Raw genomic sequence first — 25,362 nt, 5'->3', positions numbered from 1 at the left:
AAACAAAACCCCCACCATTGAAACACAAAACCTTTGTAAAGAAAAGAAAGAACCTACTTCTTCTTCCACTGCAAGGGAGCACTTAATTGCAAGGCAAAAAGCAGTGAGGAAATCTAAGGACACATCCTTAGTCGAGAAGGGAAAGAAGGCAGAGGAGTAAACAAAGGGATTAGAAATAAAGAAGAAACCAAGAGAAGAATGTACACCTTAAAAATTTAAGAAACAATCTTGACCATAGAAAAAAGGTTGAACAAATCTCTTGAAGGCAGTCTAATCATCTTCAAAAGAAAAATCCCTCAGTAGTACAAGCAACTAAAGTGGAGACAGTTCAATTAGAGGATATTGATTCTGAAAGAAGTTATATGTTTATCGATATGGGGAACAAAAAAGAGTAAACAAAAGATAGTCATGAAGTGACTGATAAAACAAAAACTTTTCAATTTTACTATTTGGATGATTCTAATAAGGACATTGAAGAAGAAGACCCCTATATTGCTAGAAAAATCCTCAAGAAGCCAGTCAGTCCTATACATCAACATACCACTTTACTTGCAAAATGTCATGATTTTGACATTGATAGAGAAGAAGAAGGGCCTATCATTTTTATTGGTCCTAAATATGTTATTGAAAGTAAGGAAATGATAGAGCTGAATGCAGCTCTTGAGAAAATCAAAATTTTGGAACAACAACTAAATGAGTATAAAGCTAGGAAACTCAATTTGAAAGAACAAGTGCTAGAGTTGGAAGAAAAACTACAGGCAGATGGTGTTGGACTCAAGTATATGGATAGCATGGCTATTATTGAATCACAAAGAAGGGAATGTACCACTTTTGGTAAAAAGAATATACCTGCATTGGTAAGTACAATAAAACTTGGCTATGAACTTTGGAAACAACATGAGACATATGCAGAGCATAATGCACAATGGATTGAAGAGAAGGTAAAGCTTCAACATTGGTATGAAGTTGACATAAATAAAAAGGACAGTCATATAAGGAAATTAACCAAACAATTGGTACAAATGGCCGAGCCGGCTAATTAGTTAAGAAATTGTAGACCTCCTGCTAGATTGTATGCTTTGTACTTACAAGAAAATTTCCTTTGTTTTCAAATCACTTAGCTATTGAATGATCACTCTATATTAGTTGTGGACCCTCAATTATTTTTCCAATGTTATTCGAGAGTCGACACCAATCTGCAAGATCAACTATGTGAGTTTTACTTGCATAACTTAGTTGTCCCTTATGAACTAGCATGGAACCCTTTACATTATGTGGGAGATTTATAGCTAAGGGTACTCACCTCATACCTCAGAAATGAGGAAGAAAGGAGAGAATTTATTCAGTAATATAAAGAGAAAGAAAAAGACATAATCCAATTATCATTGTAGATGAATAAATTGATATAATCCAACGACTTGGTGTGTATGCAAAGGTTCATGATATCAAACAAGAGAATTATCAGAGGCTCCAAGTGTTCATGATAAATACGGTAAAGAAACAGACTCTGGGACACATGCAACAATAGTGGAGTGAATTAACTCCAAAATTGAAATGCAGAGAGTCACATTCCCTATATCACCATTGCACTATAATTAAGGGCCAGAAGGTACATCAGAGCAAAAAAATTGTGTTGCATTGAATGGTTGCCTTTGTAGTTCCATCCTTTATTACTTCTACATCTAATACCTCTTTGGATCAAATAACATTTGATAAATGTTGCTAAAGAAAAGGACCATTGGGAGAAAATTGCTAGAGGCAGAGGATTCTACCCACATAAGACATTAGGAGTAACTCAAACAATTGACTATGGGATAACTATCTTAGGCAACAATTCTTAGGAGTTGAATTACTTGAGGACAAGTAAATGATAAAGTTGGGGGTATGATGAGTCTGTCTAATGTCCTAAGTCTTGTAGTTTGATGTCTCTAGTTTATATCACTTTCAGACTTTAGTTAAGACTTCTTTATACTCTATGAACCTAAAAGAATACAATTACTATTAATTATAATATATATACATATAACATAATTATATACATATAGTATGTGTTAATGAATGCTTGGTACTAAATGATTTGTGAATAATGGTTTGTGTGTGTTATTCATTCCGATACTAACATGGCACAAGAGAATGAAGCCAAATGAAGGAAGGAGAGTTATGTTGCATTGGTCATCCTTAGTTGAAGCAGAGGAATTGAATACACATGCACTTGTGATAGTTAGAAGAATAGTTAAAGCAAGAGAAGAGAAGTCCTTGCAGACTTTGCCTCTATTCAAATGTAATTTCTGTTTGAATTGGTATTATATTATGCGCCATCACTTTTGGAGTGGTGGGAAGGATTCATTTATGTTTTTGTTGTAACCATTTAATAAAGGAGTTTCTTCTGTAGAAAACTCCCATAGTTCATTTTTTTCTTTCTGTTGAATTAGTTGCCCGAGTCTTCAATATGAGCGACAAGTAGTTAGCATTAAGTAGAGGATAATTAATGATTAACCTCCTCATTGTTTAAATAGAGATCTACTATTCTATACAATAGTTAGTCGATAAGAAATAACGAGGAGTTATTATACCAGTTTTTAGTTTGTTTTTGTACTCAGTTATTACTAGATCCATGAGACCGAATAAAATATATTGTTCTATATTCTTTGCAACTATTGTTGATGTTACTCCACATATGTGTTATAAAAAATAATTAATGAATTATTTATAAGTAGTATTGTTATCTCACAGAGGGACCACATTACTCAAGCATGCCACTTGAGGTAACATGGAGATCTCCTTTTTTTTTTCATTTGTTCATTTGCATGCATGGAAGGATTAATTCATGTTGATGCATAGTTGCTATTACTTTAAGTTTATTGATAATAAAGTTAGTATAGTTGGTTGATTTGGTTGCAACCACCCTTAGCTACATAGTTGTTCAGTTTTAGGAAGATTCTTGTACCTGCAGCCACTACTATGTTGCTACAGAAGCACCCACAACCATTGTTGGTCAGTTAGTTTCAACTACTTTAATCCTATTTATAGGTAATATACTTAATTTATATAATGATAGGAGCTAGCACAGTCAATGCCAGTGCCATCTTTGAGATACATCCCTAGTCGGTAATTTAAATGAGCCCCTATTTTAGTTAGTTGGCTACTCCTTGAGCACTTCAACCAGGTTGAGTACATGGTAAACTATTCCAAACCAATTGAATATAGTGGAGACCAGTCATAAAGATTTGGTGGGTTTAAAAGGATTGTAACCAAGACTAAACAAAGCATTATGCAAGTTGGATTTTATGGATACTCTGGTTCCTTGTTTATTTATACCACAACCATTGCCTCTATACCCACTCTTAGACAAGATGTGAAAACCATGACCATAAAGGGATGTCATTTTTGTTAGAGATGGTGGATTCTAAAGTGTCTCAATGTCATATGTAGAAGAATAATCAACAAAATTTGTTTAAGTAGAAGCAACTGTGAAATTAATCTTAAATTTTTTAGAAGTTGAAGATTTGTAGATACTATCAAAGATACCTTTCAAGTCCTAGGTTTTGATAGTGAGGCTTTTTTCTCTCCCATAAAAGAAGGTGTAAAGTCTAATGAATTCAAATAATCACCTAGAAATGCTTTCTCAAGCAATGGACAACTATGAATAGGAGGTGGTGTATGCAATTTCATTGCAAAAAAACTATAGAACTAAGACAAGATTTAGATCCTACTTCTATTTGTGAATAACCTTGCCAATTTTTATTGGCTTTAACTATGTAGAGTTTATTGGTGTCTATAAATTTTATTGTGCAATTAAGAGTATATGGGACTTCTTACATGACATGAATCCACAATATACCTAGAAGAAGATTGTATGTGAGAGTACCAGGCATGACATGGATAGGTATGGGAAAATTCATAGGTCCTACCTAAATAGGTAGTGTGATTATATCCAAAAACTATCTACCAACATAGTCAAATCCAAAAATAAAGAGAGATGTTGGTTGAATAAGAGAGGTATCCACATTGATTTAATGTAATAGGTATATGATAGAAACATTAAAACCTAATCCATTATCAATTATGATACACTTTATCCCATTTGGATTGATGAGAACCACAATCATGAAAGGATCATATTCATTTTGAATTTCAAAAGAATACAATTCATGTTGTGAGAACATAATATCCTACTTTTTTTCATGCATACACTCTAACAAGGAAACTGTGTCATTTAATCTTGTTGAAGGTGAAAGAACTATCTTCTACAAAGCTTCTTAGAGCATTTGTTGTATGTAGGCAAAGTTTAAATAAATTCCCAAAGGGATATTTTAAGTAGAGTAGCATGAAGCTACTCAATAAGGTCATCCTTCTTACCAAAGCGTTGAGGAAGATGAGGTGCAGAAGGAAGCACATATTGAGAATGTGAAAGATAAGTAGGAACAAATGTTATAGGTTTTGTTCGCGTATTATTCATAGTATTATATACATGATCCATTGCATTATAGTGAGGTTGTTGTAACACTTACTAGTTAATTTTACTACTTCGAGTGAGTTGTTTTGTAAAGTTTGAGTAGTAACCAAGAGTTCAAGATAGGTTTTCAACACCTCAAATAGTTATGATTGGGTTTGTTTGTGATTAATAAACATCTAGAGGAAGATGCACAAAAATATTAGACTTCTTAGGTTCATTCACATAACTAGAAATATGTATCATGCTAATTAACCATTGACAAAGAGAAGTTTTAGGAGTCATAAAGGATGACTCTATTGAGATGAAATAACCAAGGGCTTTATCTAACATAGAAAAATCATCAGTACTAAACAACTCATCAAATGCATAAAAATCCTGTAAAAATAGATCCAACATTATTGGATACACTTTCTTTCTCCAAGATATATGTGGAATCACTACTAAATGAAGTATAAGAGAGAGAGAGGTAGAATTAAAATAATGACAAGACAAATAACCTTTATTAAGGAATAGAATAATTTTGCTCTAAAGTTTTCATTTTTTAATCTAAAAGAAAAGACAAACTTGTTTCAACCTTGATGTTTTTAATGATTAATTCTAGTGAAATGACAAAACATGTAATCAATTAAATAAATTAATAAAACACTACAAAGGACATAAATAATGCATGTAAATCATATTTATGCTTTTAAAAAAAGAAGATATGTAAAAAGATAGTGGGTTCACCAAAATATTTTAGGGTGAAAAGAGATTGACTATTCTAGCTAGTAATTTAACTAGAACCAACCTCTCTTCCATAAAACATTGTAACAAAAAATAACCAAAGGTTTCTAGTCTGGCAAACTCTTCCCAAAGAGAACCAAATTATAGGGGTTTTGTTTCTTTGTTGCAAAGAAGATTGATTGATTGAGTTGTTGTATAATTAGGTCCTAATACATGCTTGAATTACCTGACAAACTAATAAAATGGAATTGTAGACACACAAGAAACAATAGACAACTACAAAAATGGAACAAAGATATAGAGGTACACTTGGAGATTGCAGCATAGAGTTTTTGTGTCAAACTAATTCACTGGGTGCTCTTGTCCTAGAGTTGTTTGGTCTAATTTTTTGACCAGATTTGGGATGTGCAAACTTAGAACTCATAACTCCTAGAAATTGAGCTAAAATAGGCATGACTAGGGCATTGGTAACTCCCATCCTAAGGTTTTCTCCTAAATTTGGTATGATGAACTTTGTCACTATAAATCATATCTTCCTATACCTTCTCACTATCATAAAATTCTAGATATATATCTACACAAGAACAGTGAGAGGAAAAAATGGTTGTGGCTATGTAGGAACTTACCTCAATCAAGCTCCCATTTTGGTATTCTTATCTCCACCAATATTCTAATTAATGCTAAACTAAAATGTGTTCTTTGAACCTTAAGTATGTCCAAGATTGTGGTAAGAAGTGGCATGCATAATAAAAAGGAAACCATACTCAAGTGTGTCAAAGTGGATGCTTAGGAGATTCAAACAAAGGTGGTGTAAATCCAACTCAAGAGAGCATAATATGCATAAAGGACAACAAATAACATTAAATTAGATCTAGAGATTAAAACTCAAAAAATCTGAGAACAACATAGAACCATACAAAATCCTTGAGGAAAGGTACAAGTTGATCATCAATCAATATTCCTTGTCATCCTTCAACATTCCTTACAAATTCAATCTTCTTTTATGTAGACACCTAAAATTGTATAATGCTTGTGAGTGCTGAGTTTACTAATTTTTTCTCTTTAATTAATTAAATAGTATTATTATTTAATTAATTTATCATCATTCTTATAATTTAAGTTCATTCTTCTAATTCAAATTCAAAAATGGAAATTTCCCTCTTTTCTCACAATTAAATAAATTATAATAATTAAATAATCTATTTTTCTCTAATAATTAAATAATTTTATTATTTAATTAATTAATTCATCACATCTCTTTAATTAAATAATCTTCATTATTTAATTAAATTCAATTTCAGTCTTCCCATAATTAATGATCATTTAAATTATTTAATTCGCTAATAATGTCCTCTCAAATTAAATAAATTTAATTAATTTCATTTCTCTCCTAACTCAAATTAATTTCATTTTCCCCTCATTTGAATTTCAATTTCACATTTAGAAAATCCAAATTCATCCAAATCCAATCTAAATGATAATTTCATTCAATTTCCTACAACACATGTTGAACTTGGCTAACTGCCACTACCTCTCAGTTCCCACTAGTGAGTCATCAATCACTCTCAGTTTTCATTTTCAGCAAGTTTTTATTTTCAACAGATTTCTATTTTTAGAAGATTTCTATTTTTAGTCGATTTTTATTTTTAGAAAGTTTTTATTTTTAGCAATATTCTATTTTTAACAAGTTTCTATTTTTAGTAGATTTCCATTTTTGAAAAAATTACATTTTTGGAAAATTTGCATTTTTCAATTTTTTCATTTAAAAAAAATTAAAACAAAATTTAAAAAAAAAATAAAAAATCTTGAATCTAGACCTTTCTAATTCTACTTTTTTGTTCTTAGAATAGGATTTTTTTTGTTACCAATCTCTAATTTCTATTGTGTGGCGATTGTGGACCAAAGAATTTAACCATTAAAACTACTAATAAGTGCTTTGCAGGAATCCTGGAGGACAATTTAATTTCCCTATTTATTTCTTGCATTCTTATGTGCTTGGTAGTATATAAAACATTTGGATTTCTAAGGTACAATTAACCTTTATTTGATTGTCTTGTGCTTTCACATGTTTTGTTTAGATTAGAACTTGAAGCATTGTGAAAGAATCCTCTCCTCTTGCCTTCGTGGAGCCTTGGTGTAATAGAAATCATGATATCTTCTTCTATTTAGAAGGCTCACCTTTGGAGTGGTGTTTACACTCTAAGGGGAAGGACCCAAAGTGGTTTTTCCTTCACCCCACTATATAAGTGGTAAAGGTGAAAGTTGGAGCCTAACTTGGGGGTGCATGTCATTGGTGTCAATTTAGGGGTGGACTTAGAGCGACATTAGGTTGACTAAATCCTTAAGTGGGTTAACACCAAGTGTAGGCACATAAGTCTCTTGAAAAGTGACTAGACACTTTTGTATTTAGAGGTCCACCATTTTTTATTTACTAAACATTGCATTGATGTTGGTGCAAGGGATGTGGATCTTGCCCTAAAGTTACTCACATTATGACTCCCTTGGAATGAGACAAAAATTGCATGTACGTCAATCCAAGTCTAAGTCAATAGCCAAACTATATTTTCTACTTTTTGATTATTTGATCATTCAATTTTCATTGCAAATTATACACAAAATTTAGGAAATTATACTCACACAACTACAAAATAGGTCACATAATTGTCATAGAATTTGTGCAACAAGTAAAAACTTTCTCGCAACTGTTGCCAAATTTTCACCCAACTATTAGTACATTCACACAATTGCTAATAATCTTTCATGCAACTATTTGCATAGTCACACAATTGCCTATCAAAATGAAAAACTCAATCAAGTCAAATAACACTATCTTTTTGGGGTTCAAAACAATTATAGCTCTGTCATTTGTTAGATCTCCTTTAGGTCATATAGATCAATTAAGTTTTTGCATCCATTCATAACATTATAATCATTCTAGGTCAAATATTAAACTTCATATTAGTCATCACACATAGGTGACATCTTTCATCATCCTTAGTTAAATAGTATCAACCATCTTGGGACAAAATTTGAAAAAAATGTGTGGGTCAAAGCTGAGTTTTGTTAATCAAGATCTCACCAAAACATTATTTACCAATAATCATCAAAGTTCATCTTTCGTTGTCATGAATTTATCAAAACAACTACCCAGTCAATCAATCACCATTTCAACTCTTGAGATCAAGGTTCATCTTTCATTGTCTTAGTTTACAACCCATGAGTTTAGTGATTATACACTTCCTAAAATCTCAAAAATCTATAAACATAGGTACATATTAGTCCCATTATTACTCAAAAATCCAAAAACATAGGTGCATTTTAGTTGCATTATCATACCTAATTCTAAAAATTTCTAAGAATATAGTGTTTACCTTTACATTCATCAGTGTACTCCTAGGAGTCTTTCCATGGCCTATACACAATCATAGAGCAAGATAAATCAAATATGTCAAGATGCCTCTTTCAATCATGAACAAAATCATCTACCCATGTCTAGCAATGACTCATTCCAAAGTGATTATATCAATGCCATATCTACCTCACGTGGTTCCACAACAAATAGATAATCCTATGATGGCATCTTTCAAGTTTATTCCCAAGGGCTATCCACTATATGAATCCAAGCTAATCCATTTCTTCATAAATCCATTGTAATTAAAAATTCCTAGATCCAATGCCAACATATGCTCCATCCCCAATCAAACCTACTCCAGAGAGTCACACTCAAAATACATCCTTATCATGCCATAATATGGACTCCATCTAAGAATCCCTCATACATATCCAAACTCATACCCATGTCAAGAGGATAATCCAAAGTTAGAAGAAACAAGTCCTAGCGTAAATCAAGATCAAGATACCATGACTCTCCAATCCAATCCAATTTTTTATCATGATCCCGCCTCTCAATATTCTTATGAATATCTCCTCATCCTTTTGTATTCCATCCACAATGATCCCCTTCCAACTCATGATAAAATCATCCTCCCAAGTCATGTTCACAATCCACCTCCTAAGCAAGATCATGCATCCCTTCTATTGCATCCAATGATCCCATTGAAAACTAAGAACCAAGAACAAATTCTAATGATCCTCTTCCATGTCAAGATCAAATTATCCCTTAATCCTTAGGTCATAATCCTCCATATCCACCTCAAGATCCAATCACCCCTATCTGAGATATTCATGAGTGCCTAAATTATCAACTTGGTTCATCCACTTTCATCCAGTTTAGTTTCATTCATGAGCTCATCATTCCTTCTATACCATATCCTTCTCAAAATGGACTTGCATCTTTTTTTAAAAGAAACAAGTATCCTGTTGCTAAAATGATTTGTCAAAATGTGCCTTATGAAGGCAAAGGGTTAGGCCTACATGAACAAGGTATATTATAACCCCTTCCTATTTAAAAAACCCAGCGGTCATGGCCTTGACTACATAGCTCACTCTCAAAACATTGGTGCCCCTACTATATCCCGCATTCCTCCATCTAAATCCAAGCATACACATTCCCTATCCTTCAAATAAATTTTGGGTCCTTGTATCCCAAAATCAAATCCTTTATCCCTCTCATCCATCTTAGGACCCTACATGCCTCCATCCTCTATCCATATGACTCATAGCTCATAATCCAATTACCATGTCATAAATCAAGATCAACAAAGGCATACATATTTGAATACCTTCCAAACATCTACCTACATCAACCCATCTAAAATGCCTCCATATCAATCCTATTCATCCATGAATCCCATTCCATTTGGAAGCAATTTGGATGCCAAGCATAAAATCCACAAGTCCAAAAATCCACATACATCCAAAGATCAACATGTAAAAACAAAGAAACATTTGATCCAAAATAATAAAAAATTTATCCAAAAGGCCACAAAGGCCCATAAAAAAAAAAAAAAATCTAAAATGATGTGGATTCCTAAGTTGTTCATAGAAGCAATACATTCCAAAGAACCTTAAAAGAAAGAAAATTCCAAAACTATGTGGATTCCTAAGTTGCTCATAGAAGAAATGCATTTCAAAGAACCACATAAGAAAAGAAAAAAAAGACTATGTAGATTCGCAAGTCAACCATAGAAACACTATGTCCTAAAGCAAAATCAAAATTGGCATCCAAACTTGTTATTCATAAGGCTTCCTTCATTCCTCCTAAACATCTCTCACCTTTCAAACTTATTTTGGGTCTCTATATCCTAAAATCCACTATCTTAGATACTCCATCACCTCCTTCATCCACTTTGGGTCCTTATGTCACAAAATCCATATCCACTCCTCCAAAATCTCAAAATCTAAAATCCACTTGTCCTATTTCACTCCACTACCCCTCAAGGTGTTTTCCAACATTAATCTTGAAGATATTTCTACCCACCCATGCATAAATTTTCCAACATCCCATCCATTATCCAACAAATATTTTTCATCCTTCCATGCATCCCATCCAATCCTTTGCATAAATCCTTTCCCCATTTCATCTTATCATCCATTTCATTTCCCTTTACCATCACCCTGATAGACTTATAAAGCACTGAGAGGGGGGGTGAATCAGTGATAGCAAAAACAATACCACTTCAAACACATACCGGTAAAAGCAATTAACCAGTTTACTTAAAACTATGCATGCAATCCAAAGTGATATTAAAGCATCCACAACAAGTAAAACATCCACCATAACATAAGTGTTTATACATGGAAAACCCAACTAGGAAAAACCACGGTGAGATGGGACTCACAAGTTAACTATCTACAGTAATAGGTAACTGACCGATTAAGATCTACAAAGTGCTCTGCTAGGAGCAAATCCTGTTAAAGGTCCCAAAGCCCTATTAGGAGCTATATCCTGTTAAAGGTAGTACCCTGTTAGGAGTAACCTTAGTAGAGGATTTCAAACCCAAACTAATGGATCACCTGGTTAGAGGATTTGTACAATGAAGCCAGTTAGAGCTTACCCGGTTAGGGGATTTAACTATTGTAGTTATTAGAAAACAACAGGTGGTGTGATCTAGAAATAGTAAATCTTGCCTATATAGATCTCTTTAGCTCACATAATACTTCATCACCGACATACTTTGTAACTCCTTTAGCGAATCGCATCAACTTATCACTTGTATCTCCCATCATGAAAATGGTTCATCACAATATCATTTTATAGACAATAGATTTCATGTTGCCTCAAGAACCTCATCACAATTTCCTAGGTGCAGTGTATTTGGACAATCTTACATAACATATCACAGATTACCGTTAAATCTGTCGGTTAGGGATAATTCATCACACAATAGTGAAACCGATTGGAACACTGATACCGGTTAAGAGTTAACCTCTTCCAACTCATAGACTGATTGTTCTCCATTTGCTTCCTTGTTGATCTCTGCAGTATCTCCAAGCTAGTGTCATGTCATTCCTACATATACTAGTTGTCTACATATACTGGTTAGACACCTTCAAAACCGATTGGACCTCTCTATACATATAATATCAGTTTGCAATACAAAGACTTAGGAGTAGTACCGATTTGTCTTAACTAAGATGACTATGACAATGTGAACATATGTGTGTGTATATGTACCATCAATGACAACACATAAAGTCATCCATTACAAAAATCATCATCAAGCCAACAATCTCCCCCTTTGGTTTTGATGGCCACTTACAAAATTTTACAACTTTACAACTAAGTGTGCTTACAAATATTCTACATACATGTTTCTACTCCCCCTTAACAATACATATAAAATTTTCACAACACATACATATTTCTACTCCCCCTTGACAACAATGCTAAATTGAAATGTAAAATACATATATATTATATCAAAATTTGCATCAAAAACTACATATACATAAATATAAGAGTTTTTCAAGGAGTGTTCACTGCAATTTTCAAAAAAATGACACTGAAAATAATCTTCATCTGAGTAAAATCATTATCCCATATTTCTAGCAATGTTTCAGTGATCTCAATAGTTGTCATATCTTGTGCAGTGAACTCTTCCATTGCATCCATTGTGCTCATCTCTGGAGTCACCAAAACTTCTTATGCATCCTTGTATGCCCTTTGTAAGATGTTCACTTTTGGTCTTAACTGGTTCTTTAGTTCTTTCAAGGATCTGAATCTCTTAGCCTATTCAAAATCATAAACATCTAACTGATGTTGCAAATCATCAACTGATTTGCCAAAAGCTAAGGCCGAATCCTGTAAAGGTATGTAATCATTACATATATTCTCCAGTTCCTTTTTTGTCTCTTCTTGCCTCTTCTTCAAATCAGAATATAAAACTGAAACATTAGATGTATAGGCCAAAATCCTTCCTCCAGTTTCAAGAGCAGTTTTCAAAATATCTTTATTCTGGGATAAAGCAATTTTCTCGGTATCAATATCTTTCATTAGTTTCTCTCCCTTCTTCTTTCTATTATTATTCTCAACTAAAGTTTGTGCAACTTCTTCAAGACTTTTCAGTTGATCAGAAGCATCAGCAATCAACTGTCCAAGTTTGTCGATAGGGGTTGCTAGTGTCAGTCTCGGGTAGGAGACTTGACAGAATATCAATAGCAGTTTGAATTGTTTCTGCTTCTTTTCTTTTCTCTTTCAATCTTTTCTTTTGAGCTCTAGATTGCATCACTATAGCAATCTCCATAAGTTTCGATGCACTCATATTATCTACATCTATAGGTCCTTTAATTCTTATTGAGTCATCCTCATCATCAGTTTGATTCTTTACCTTTGCTTTTTTCTTTTCATATGTTTTCTCTTCTATCGTCTCCTCTATTTTCTCTTTCTCTTCATCCTTTTTCTTTTTCAATTTCCCTCACTTCAACCCCTTTCTCTGATTTCTCTTTCTCTGCCTCTATTTGTTTCTCATGCGTATTTGTAGTAACTGATGGTAGTTAATTTTCAACTTGGTGTTCTTTTTGTGGTGGCGGTTGAATATCCACACTAGGTTCATTGATCAGTGCTTTAGCTGCTTCCTGTGTATCAGTAATGTCCGGTTGTTGTATAGGTTCCTTAACTAGTTCAATGATATTACTAGTTGTATCAATAGTGTCCTAGATTTCTCCAGTATCATCTACAAAGGAAAAACTTGGTAGAGAAGTTGTGTCATCCTTATTCTTAATAGGATAGACAACATCCGGTGTAATAATCTCTTCCTCATCTACCTCTGGTGGAGCTCCAGTCTCTGTTTGGTCATTTTTATGAGACTTCAATTGTTCATGCATCCTGTGAATATATTTAGTTATCTAGTGAGTATCATCTTCAACAGATTGAACCTTTCCAGCCAATAATTTCAATCTTCTTGAATTAGAATAAAACCATCCTTTGAAATTATCAAACAATGCTAATAATTCATCTCTAGGTAACTCAGGAAAATATTGAATGAAAACTCTATCAATAATTTCATGATCATGTTCTACATCCATTTTCCATTTATTTGCAAGAATAGAATACAAAGAATCATAAATGTCCTTTTCAATATCCTGAGGCAACCAATTGTATTGACATAGATGGTTGATTACCTCTTGAACAATTTTTTGTTTCTCGCCACCATCAAATGAATCATAATACACTTTCGCATTATCAAATTGTTTCCTCCCTAATGTTTTTAATGTCCTCTCAAAATCAGTCATAGGTTTGTATGATGTAACATTAATAGGAGTACTTTTCTTTGAACTATCTCCTATTGGTTTGGCTTTATTACCAGTCACTTTCATCTTCTTTGGTTCCTCTTCAGTGTCAGTATCCTCAGATTTTGCTTGAAGAATAAGTTATCTACCTGTCTTCTTTGTTGCAATCTTCTTTTTTTCATATACTTTGGGTATCGGTTCCTTTTTTACTTGAATACTTCTTGTCACCCTTGTACCGGTGGACACTGAAGGTGCTTGCTCAGCTTTCTTCTTCTTCTCTTTGGCACTACTGGGTTGAGTAGGTGCAATCCTGTCCTGGTAAGTTCCCAGTATTTTCTTCTTCTTATCCTTGGGAGATGCTAAAAGGTTGTTGGCATAACCAATTAATAATTCATAGTTGACTTCATAACTCATTTCTTCCATCTCATCTTCCTTGGGTTCAACGGCCTCCATAAGGAAAAAGTCAGTGGTAACTGTGAAACAGATATCTTTTGTAAAGTATTTCACCACATCATCGAGTAGCCTTAACCTCATGCTCATCTTATTTTGGAACTCATTAAAATATTTGTTCATGGCAACAGGAAATCTGTTCTTCACAGCCTTAATGTTGTTCTTTATTTGAGTTGTAACCGGTATGTCCTTTGACCATTGAATATCACCAATTCCTGGTAGGAAATTCTGAAAGTAGAAGAAAAGACCAATCTATAGTTGACCATACTTGAAATTTTGACTATTGTCCTTCTTGATTGATTTTAGGTTCAACATAAATTGGCTTCTCATTGCCTCACATAAATCATAATCAGCATGCTCTACAATCATCTTGTAGGTTGCATGCACGGTAGTAGATGGCCCACTGTTCATCTTGGTGGAATGGATTATCCTATAACCAATGACCATAGTTGCAAATCCGACTACTTGATCTGCAATGTTGTTGACTAAAAATGCATGACTGTCAGTGGTGGTCTAATTCAGTGCAATCACAGTATCTTTTGAAATTTTACTCAGCTTTGGTAATTCACTAGTTTGCTAGAAACCTGTTACTGCATGAATTGCTTCCTTTGTGATTGTGTGTGACATGTCAAGATACATATTCTTTCCATGCACATGACTAAGGATTATCCTAACATGCTCTTCCTCAAAATCTTCAAGAAAATATGTCGCATTATGAAAACCCTTTTCATAAACCCTAATGAATTCGGGTTTGATTTTATCTCTTTTATAACACAAAGATTTGAGTTGTGAGTAGATTGACAGTGATCCTAGATCCTCAATTTTATAGTCTATATAATTGGATAAATCACCTTTGATCATAACACCATTAGGAACTTGAGACAATGCATTATATGATTCTATTTTGTCTGATTCCATAGACTCCATAGCTTCAACAGTAATCATAAGTCTCTCTGCTTGTGAAGATGATGATGCCATTCTGGATAAGCTTTATTTGAGAGAGATTAACAAAACAATACCTTATACCCCTCACATTGGCAGGGTTTTCGGTTGATCTCTTGAATGCACACCCATTTCACCTTCTGTTATCTTTGAATCTGATTCAACTTTCGATCCGCAACACAAATATGTTCACAATCAGTTAATAAATCTTTGTTTGGCTCTGCAGGTGCTCAAAAACTCTTCTTCAAATGCAATTAGGTTAAAAATAACTTATTAAAACTTGCTTTTATAAACTTACCCACTACATTAATTGCACAACCAATAGGGTAACAAACCCTAATATACCGCTTAACATAAATCACCTATACTGATAGGTATATAACTGGTTGGTAATCATATAGAAAACCGATAGACAATGATATCAATAATTCTCATAATACAACTCAAAATACAAAACTCTCTTACCATACACTCTTCAAGGGGTCCAAAAGTAGATTTACCGCTATGCTCCCCTTAGGCTTGTTAAAAAACTCAATTCACCAGTGTAGGATTCTCCACACTAGGTGAAGGGATAAATTCTTCTGTTGGCTTGTCCTCACTCTTCTTCTTCCATATTTTGTTCATCTCCACTCTGGTTTCCTCAACATCAACATTTTTCTTACCTTTCTGATCTTCAAAGTGGTTAACCAGTTTGTTCTTTCTGGTTCTACAAAACTTTGCCATGTGTCCCGGTTTATGACAATGATAGCAGACCATCCCAGATGATCTCCAAGGTCCTACATTACCTCTTCTAGTTCTCCTTCTATAGTTCATAACCTCATGTCCATAATTATTGAAAATTGTGCAAATCACATTTGTTACCTTCTCCATTTCATATGGACTAAACCAGTTGACATAGGGTTTCTACCAGTTCATGTTTCCCAGGTTGTCATAGGTCCTTCTCCAGACACCAATAGGTCTTGGATTCATGGGAGGTGTTGAGTTGTTTGCTCCATATCTGCATTCAACTGATCTATGTCCATACATGTTGCATGTAAAACAATGACCTTGAAATCTTCTAGACACATACCTAGCATTAGCATTATAGCCTATATTCTCATTAGGTTTGCTTCTACACACATTAGCAGTATGTCTAGGTTTGTGAGAGATAAAGCAAATAGGTTTGAAAGCTTTCTTACCTGTAGGCTTGTTAGTCTTAGCAGAAGTTTTACCTTTGTGCATGTTTCTCTTAGTACTGGAAGATTATCCTTTCTCATATGTATTGAAACCAAGTCCATATGTGTCACCTTTTATTCTCTGAGGTTGGATCTGCTCATCCAGCATAGAAGAACTCTTATTGAACTTTTCAAGTTTCCCATTAGCCTCAGTAAGCTCTCTAGTAAGATCTTCATTATGCTTTGTCAGAGTCTCTCTTAGAGATATTGCCATTTCAAAATCTAACTGCAAAGCTTCTTTCTCTTCCTTCTGCTCATGCCAATGTTCATGCAAAGCTACATTCTCCCATTTGATCTTGGAAATCTCATGATCTCTCTTTGATAAGGTCCTTAGTTGCCCTTCTTGCTTCAAGTTCTTGGCTCATATGGATTGTTAGGGCTTCAAGTTCTCTCCTCAGATTTAGATTTTCACCATTCAGTTTTTCCACTTCTTCAACCAATGCATCAATGTTGGCCTCATCTGCAAAACTATTGTCAGAGATCTCCAATAGTTGCTCGATCGGCCCTCTCCTTTCAACTTGTGAAGCTTTAAATCTGACCCTTGAAGTTTCAAGTTATTCCTTGGTAGCATCAAGCAGTCTAGCCATCTCTAAATAACTCATAGCCCCCATGGTGGCTTTAGGGTTTCCTTCCAAGCAATTAAGCCTTAAGGAAGTTAGGCTCTGATACCAATTGATAGACTTACAAAGCACTGAAAGGGGGGGTGAATTAGTGACAGCAAAAACAATACTACTTCAAACATAGACCGGTAAAAGCAATTAACCAGTTTACTTAAAACTATGCATGCAATCCAAAGTGATATTAAAGCATCCACAACAAGTAAATCATCTACCATAACACAATTGTTTATACGTGGAAAACCCAACTGGGAAAAACCATGGTGAGATGGGACTCACAAGTTAACTATCTACAGTAATAGATAATTGATCGGTTAAGGTCTACAAAGTGCTCTGCTCAGAGCGAATCCTGTTAAAGATCCCAAAGCCTTGTTAAGAGATATACCTTGTTAAAGGTAGTACCTTGTTAGGAGTAACCTCAATAGAGGGTTTCAAACTCAAAATAATGGATCACCTAGTCAGAGGATTTGTACAATGAAGATGGTTAGAGCTTACCCAGTTAGGGGATTTAACTATTGTAGTGATTAGAAAATAACAGGTGGTGTGATCTAGAAATAGTACATATTTTCTGTATAGATCCTCTTCAGCTCACATAATACTACATCATTGATATACTCTGCAACTCCTTCAGCAAATTGCATCAACTTATCACTTGTATCTCACATCATAAAAATAGTTCATCACAATGTCCTTTTATAGACATTAGTTTTCATGTCGGCTCAAGAACCTCGTCACAATTTCCTAGGTGCAGTGTATCTGGACAATCTTACATAACACATCATAGATTGTCGCTAAATTTTTTGATTAGGGATAAGTCATCACAATCGGTGATAACTCATCACACAATCAGTGAAACTGGTTGGAACATCGATATCGGTTAAGAGTTAACCTCTTGCAACTCATAGGCTTATTGTCCTCCATTTGCTTCCTTGTTGATCTCCACAGTATCTCCAAGCTGGTGTTATGTCATTCCTACATATACTAGTTGTCTACATATACTAGTTAGACACCTTCAAAACTGATTGGACCTCTCTATACATATAATACCGGTTTACAATACAAAGACTTAGGAGTAGTACCGGTTTGTCTTAACTAAGATGACTATGACAATATGAACATATGTATGTGTATATATGTGCCATCAATGACAACACATAAAGTCATCCATTACAAAAATCATCATCAAGCCAGCACACCCTACCAACGTCTTTGAGCATGTCTTCAATATCCAAGGTCCATTATAGCACATATTTCAGGGTATCATCCAAACACCAAGATTCGTGAGTCCTTCCACCATCTCCTATCATGCATCCATTATCTTCCAAAAAAATTAAAAATACAAAAAAAGAAGTTTAAGCAAAATTATCCACCGAATGATGAAAACAATTCTTATGGTGTCTTGGGCAAGTACCATGATGAAAACTTAGCAAAGAAGTGTCATGTGTAATCCATCATCCTCTTGCATTCAACACTTGGGGGGCAAGTTTCATCCATGCTATCATACCTACCACATACTCCATTGTCCATCACCCTATCTACATCCATATTTTCTTTTCCCACTTTTATCTTTATAAGGCTAAGGATCTCCATAAGAATCATGCATCCTATTAGCCTCACCTCATCCATACCTTACACTCTATACCCCTTATCTTATCCACTTCTTATTTACATCATCCATTATTACCTTTAATATTTCTTATCCTATGCATATCCTATCTCCATCCTATCAAAATCCATCCCTTGATCTTGATTGAAACTAAGGACATAAAATGAAAAACATATTTTCAAACACCTCTTGACATGTCTATTCCTATGGACCATGTTAGCACCTCCAAATTTTAGAGAAATTTTTAGTGCCTATGTTGAAAAAAAATATTACATCATTCGTAAACATATTTGAGAAGTATGCCCTGTAAGTATAAATCACCAAGGAATAATGTTCATCTACCATTTTTACAAATTTGATGTTGATGATTATGATTTGTTGTCATTGATGTCAATGTAACCTTGTCATTGATGTCAATATATAGCCTTGGTGTTGGTGATCTAGATGTTGTGTTTTTGAAATCCTTTGGTGCTCTTGAAGATTTGTTTATGTTGACATTAAACATGGATTGATTGAGCTGTAGTGATTTGAATTTGTGTATGGTGTTGATAATTTGTATTTATGAGTATATAGGTTTTATTCTTATTTTTTCTAAGTTGGGTAGTGCTTTTTTGGGTCCGGATTAAGTCCAAAATTTGAGGATGAGTATCGGCATTTGTGCAGCATGTGATTCATGATTTGGGTCTGGAATTTGTGAAGGATGTAACATGTTTTGATTAATTAAGAAAAATAGGTTTTCAAGACCTGAAACCTTTAACATAGGAGATTAACATAAGACATCTAAAATTCTAGAGAATATAAACCACTTACAAAATGACTGGCAAAAAAACCAGCAAACCAAAAAGACATCAAAAGATAAAAACAACAAAGAAACTAGGAAAGCACTACACAGCTATAGTCTTTAGAAGGTCCTCTGCCTTTTTCACCAACTGGTCATAGGTGGCCCCAATAGCTTTGAGATCATCCAGATCCTTGTTAGGTTTCTTTTCTTTTTTTTTGCCTCTGGTTCTAGTTCTGGGTCCTTGAGCATCTCTTGTGCCTTTAGTGTCAGGGTCAATATCCAGGGTCTCCTTCTCCTCATCCAATTTGCTGATGAGAGTATTAGTATTGCTAGCAGAAATATTCAGGATGCTTAAACTCTGTTCTACAATACTCTTCAGGCAATCCTCAATTTTTCTAACTTTACTGGCAGTGCCCGAAATAGTTTGATCCATAATGTCAGCAAGAGTTTTCCTTTCCAGCAAGTCTTTCTCTATTTTCTCAAATCTGGGGCTGAAGGAGTCTCTATGTTTTCAGCTTTTGCAATGGCATTTTTCAGGTCCTCAATGTAATCAACCATAGTCTTCCCTTCCCCAGTGTTGATAGTTTCCAGAATCTAAATTCTATGGCTGAGCTTTTTGTTGTCATCCACAACTTTCTTGTAACCAATTATTATCCACTCCATAGTGTCCATAAAACCTTTCATACCCTCTGGAGGAGGGTTATGGGGAAGATCAATCTTACCAGGGATATCCTGTTCCTTTTTTGGAGTGTCATCAACAGTAGCTGTATCTTCAACCCTAAGAGCCTCGCCAATGGTCATTTGCTCCAGGTTTTGTTTAGCTTTCGAAATCCTTTCCTACTTATAAGCCTCCAGCTCCTTCACATTCTCCTCCTTCCTCTTATGCTTGTTTCTAGTCTATGTGTGGACTTTAGTTTTCTTTTTCAAAGAACCTTGAGGTTTCTCCTTCTCTGAGTCTTCAGAGACCTCCTCCTCCGAGGAAGAGCTAATCTGGAGGATTCTGTCTTTAGGTTTTTTACCCTTTGAGGAAGAAGGTCTTGTTTTCATATATTTCCTCTTCTTACCAATTTTAAAATCCAAAACATCCAAGCTCTCCTCAAAATCACTCGTTGGATCACTGTTGGAATCCTCATCCACTGAAAAGACAAAGTTAGACCCATTCTCCTCAAACTCAATAGAGGTTTGTGGGCGGGCTATTTGATTGGCCTTGAGATGGTCATAAATAAGGACCATTAAGCCTTGATGCATGGTAGTGTCCCCCATAGGGTTCTCTTTCTAGGCCTTAATAGTGGCTTTCATCAAGCATACCAAAAAATAAGGAAAGTTAACCTTCTCATCATGCCTAAAATGATTCAACAAAACAAAATGGTAGCCATATACTTTAGTAAATCTGCCATCCAATGTAATGTATCACATTAAAACAAAGAGGACCTCCCGCCATGGTTTAACAAAAGACCTAGGGGGAATAGTAAGTTTTACTTAGCTTCTCCAGGCATTTTTTCTCCTTTTCGGTGTCAAGATATCTATCAATGGCCTCCTTGCTGACTTTTTTGTCTCTATAGAAGTTGCATCCTTCCCTCTTGAGACCCGTGGCTTGGGAAATAAGGTCTTCATCAATTACAATAAACTGGTCTCCCATTTTCAACATACCCTTTCTCCAGTTTTTGCAGAAAAAATTGGTAACCGTGTCATCCCGTCCATGGAGTTTCACCATGAATTTTGAAAATCCACCCTTCTGCAAAATGCTCTAGATCGCCTCCTTCTGTTTCCATTCCTTGTAGCTGCTAGGTTCGTATCGCCGTCTATTTCTACCCATATTTTCATTGTTCAGAGCCGAATTTTCAAACCTGCAAAGAGTTTTAGACAGAAAGTTTCTCGAAACTATCAATTTAACCCAGAAAGCATGGGAAGTGATAGAATAAGTATTATAATAAATGAGGCTGACATTATTATCATAACTCGAAGTACTCCATTTAGTCCTTTTCATTATTATTCTGTCCATCAAAAATCTTTGGAGTGCTACTATATCGGTCCTTAAAAATGATTAGTCTGACATCCTCAAGGAGTCCTTGTTCTCCCGTCCACATAATCATTTCATCTTTATTAACCGCTGAGTTGGCTGCCTAGTCAACGGACCCATTGGCTTCACGGTAGATATGGGATATGTAACTTTTTTCAAAAGTGTTGATAAGGTATATAGCAGCTTTTATAATATTGTTGATAGACCATGAGGGCTTAGAGGTCCCCTTGAGACATTTGATGATGTTATTTGAATCCCCTTCAATCCATGTGTAGGGGCAATTCTATTTTTTAGCAATGAGAATACCTTGGAGAGCTGCCATTTCTTCTACTTTATGGTTTGTTTGGCTCCCTATTGGAACAGCAACCATTTCCTTGCAAATACCTTTATCATCTCTAAGAATAGCTCCACAACCCGCAGGGCCCGGGTTACCTTTTGCTGCACCATCGAAATTGACTTTGAACTAGCCATGAGGGGGGTTTGCCACCTTACTTCAAGTCTTTTTTTTATTGGGGTCGGAAATACCAACAATCTTAAAATTCCAAGAGCTTAAAATGTTGGATTCCAAGGGGTTGGTCGAGAAACATGGACCCTCAATGATCCCAATATTCTCCACAATCACCCATTGTATTTTCTGGAACACAATATCCTAATTGAGGGATATGTCCTTGAAGATATGATTGTTTATTTATTTCCATAATCCCCACAGGATGTGAGGAAGTGATAGCTGCCACATAGATCTCAAAAAGGAGTTAGTCCAATGAAAATTCCAAGAGGAGAATAGTTCACTGATAGTGTTAGGAAACACCCAATCAATGCTAAAACTTTTAAGAAATCTTTCCCAGACTGAGGTAGAATAGGAACAGTGGATGGCCAGGTGGTCCACTGACTCTTCCTCCTGAAGACACAAAGCACATCTATTAGGGAAGGCAAAACCTCTGCCCTTGAGGTTGTCTAGGGTCAAGATCTTATTTTGAAGGATGGTCCAATAGAAAAAGTTGATTTTGGGGGTCAGACCCTTATTCCAGGCTTTAGACCAGAAAGGATTAACAGGAGGGGTGGAGGAGAGGACACCATGCATTGAAGAAATAGTTATAATACCTTTGGGTTCATGTTTCCAAATAAAGGAGTCTTCCTCTTTATTCAACTAAACCAAAGACAGATGGATCTTGAGCTTAGTGAGGCTAGGGTGGATACTTTCAATGTTTTGTCATTTATTGCCAGAACAATACTCTGCAACTAAAGGGCTGAAAATTCTAGTACAAGAGGGAGCATGAGGGGCCCATTCAAGGATTTTGGTCAAAGGTTTATCAAAAAGCCAAGGGTCTTCCTAGAATTTAACTTTCTTGCCATTTCCTACTTTCCAAATTACTCCTTTAGCAATGCTTTCTTTGCACTTAGAGGCATGATTCCATATATGGGACCCATTAATACTGATTTTTGAATTGATAAAAGAAGAAAGAGAGGAGGACAGAAGAGAATACTTACTTCGCCAGATTTTACACCATTCAGTGTCCGAATGGAACATTCTCCAGACCTGTTTGGACATGAGAGCTTCATTTAAGGTTCGGATTCTTCTTAGGCCCAGACCTCCTTTACTTTTCGGTCTACAAACCTGGTCCCAAGCCATAAGAGACATTCTTTTCTTTTTCTCAACCCTGACCATAGGAATTTTCTTTGAATTTTCTCAATTGCATCAACATTCTTAACTAGAATTCAGAAAAGGCTTAGGTCATAGACTGGTATAATTTGAAGAGAAGCTTTTAGAAGTTGAAGCTTTCCAGCCTGACTTAAAAGGGCTCCTTTCCAACCAGCTAGTTTTTTATGAAATTTATCCACTAGTGAGCTCCAAAAAGGATCAGGAGGTGCAATGCCCATGAGGAGGCCAAGATAGGTCACAGGAAGATTAGCAATCCTACATTCTAGGATTCTATTGATTCTCTATTGTCTTCTCTCAGGAGTATTGATGAAAAAAACTTTGCTTTTGACACAATTAATAAGCTGACCAAAAGCTGAGCCAAACTTACAAAGAGTACTCTTCAAGATTTTAGCTTCAGAGATACTAGATTCCCCTATGATAATAGTATCATCCACAAACTATTGGTGGGAGAAAATAAGGTCAGCAGAAGAAGGTTGGAGTCCCTTAAAGGAGCCTTGCATAACCACATTTTCCATGGACCTTCCAAAACATTCTGCCATAATGATAAAGTGGATGGGGGAAATGGGATCCCCTTGCCTTAGTCCTCTAGAAGCTTGGAAAAAGGGAGAAGGGTAACCATTGACAAGAATAGCAAAAGAGGCTGAGGTGATAAGCTGGTTGAAGAGGGCGATAACTTTGGTGGAAAAACCATAAGCCAAAAGAACCTTCACAAGAAAAGGTCAGTCAACCCGGTCATAGGCCTTGGAGAGATCAAGCTTGAGGATGAGACCCTGCTTCTTAGCTCTAACAAGAGAATGAATATTCTCATGGATAGTTATAATAGAGTCAAGAATTTATCTTCCAGGGACAAAACCATTTTGCTAATGATTAATCAAAGCAGGAAGGATAGACAGAATTCTGGTAGTAAGAACCTTGGAGATAATCTTATAAAAAGAATTGCATAAACTGATTGGTCTAAACTTGTCCATAGAGTCTGCACCTTGGGTTTTGGGGATGAGAGAAATGAAAGTACCATTGATTTCTTTCAAAAGTTTTCTAGCCCAAAAAATTCCTTGACCCCATTGGAGACATCTTTCTCGACAATGTCCTAGAAATCTTAGAAAAAGAACATGGGGAAACCTTCTGGGCTAGACGCTTTGTTACCATCCAAACAAAAAATAGCATTTTTGATTTCCAAGATCGAAGGAATGGAAGAGAGGGAGACATTCATATGTTCATCAATGAGACAGGGGATATTATGAAGGAAAGAAGTTTAAGCTTCACCATCCAATCTGTGATCCCTCTTAAGTAGTTTTGAGAAATACCTTTTAACTTCATTCCTTATTTATTCCTCCTTGACCAACTCCTCATTATCCACAATTAGTTTGGTTATCCTATTAGCCACTTTATACTTGATCGTCGACATATGAAAAAATCTTGTATTCCTATCTCCTTCCTTAAGCCAAATGCATCTTGATCTCTGCTTCCAGAAAGTTTCCTCTTTAGCAATGATTTCTTGGTATTTTTTAAGAGTCTCATTTTCATCAGCAATGGACATAGTACTGAAAACATCCTTCTGAATTTGGGCCTGTATTTTTTTAACATCTTCCTGGACTTTACCTTTGGCCTCAAAGATATTCCCAAAGCTGGATTTATTCTAGAGTCTTATATTATCCTTTACACTTTTAAGCTTCTTAACAACTTTGTACATAGCAGTTTCCTCAACTTGGATACTCCACCATTTTTGAATATTACTTTTGATATCTAGGTGATGGGTCCACATTTTTTCAAATCTGAAGGGAAAGTGTCTCCTTCTATTAATTGAGTCGGCAATGAAGGTGATAGGAAAATGATCTAGCCCAACCCGAATGTGGGTCGACAGGGAATAGAAATAATGATTGTACCAGTCATTAGAGATGAGAGTCCTATCAAGGTGAACTTGGATAAGATCATTACCAGTTCTCCTATTAGTCCAAGTGCAATTGCATCCCTGTATTTCCACATCATTGAGAGCCTGAGTATTAATAAATTCCATAAGGACCAGCCTACTTTCCAGCTGAGAGGGGCTTCCTCCAAATTTTTCCTCCTCTCTCAAAGGAGTATTGAAGTATCCCATGACCAACCAGCTAAGATTTCTGAAGCTGTCCCTAGCTTCTATAAGTTTTTTCTAGAAGGAATTTCTAGCTTTCAAGGTATTGGGAGCATAAATGTTAGTGAGGACCCATGAAGTACCATCTTTTAAATGCTCAAATTTAATGCAAGAGAAATTATTTTCCTAAATAA

This window comes from Cryptomeria japonica, chromosome 4 (assembly GCF_030272615.1).
Source record: "Cryptomeria japonica chromosome 4, Sugi_1.0, whole genome shotgun sequence".
NCBI lineage: Eukaryota > Viridiplantae > Streptophyta > Pinopsida > Cupressales > Cupressaceae > Cryptomeria > Cryptomeria japonica.
Note: the sequence above shows the minus strand (reverse complement) of the source record.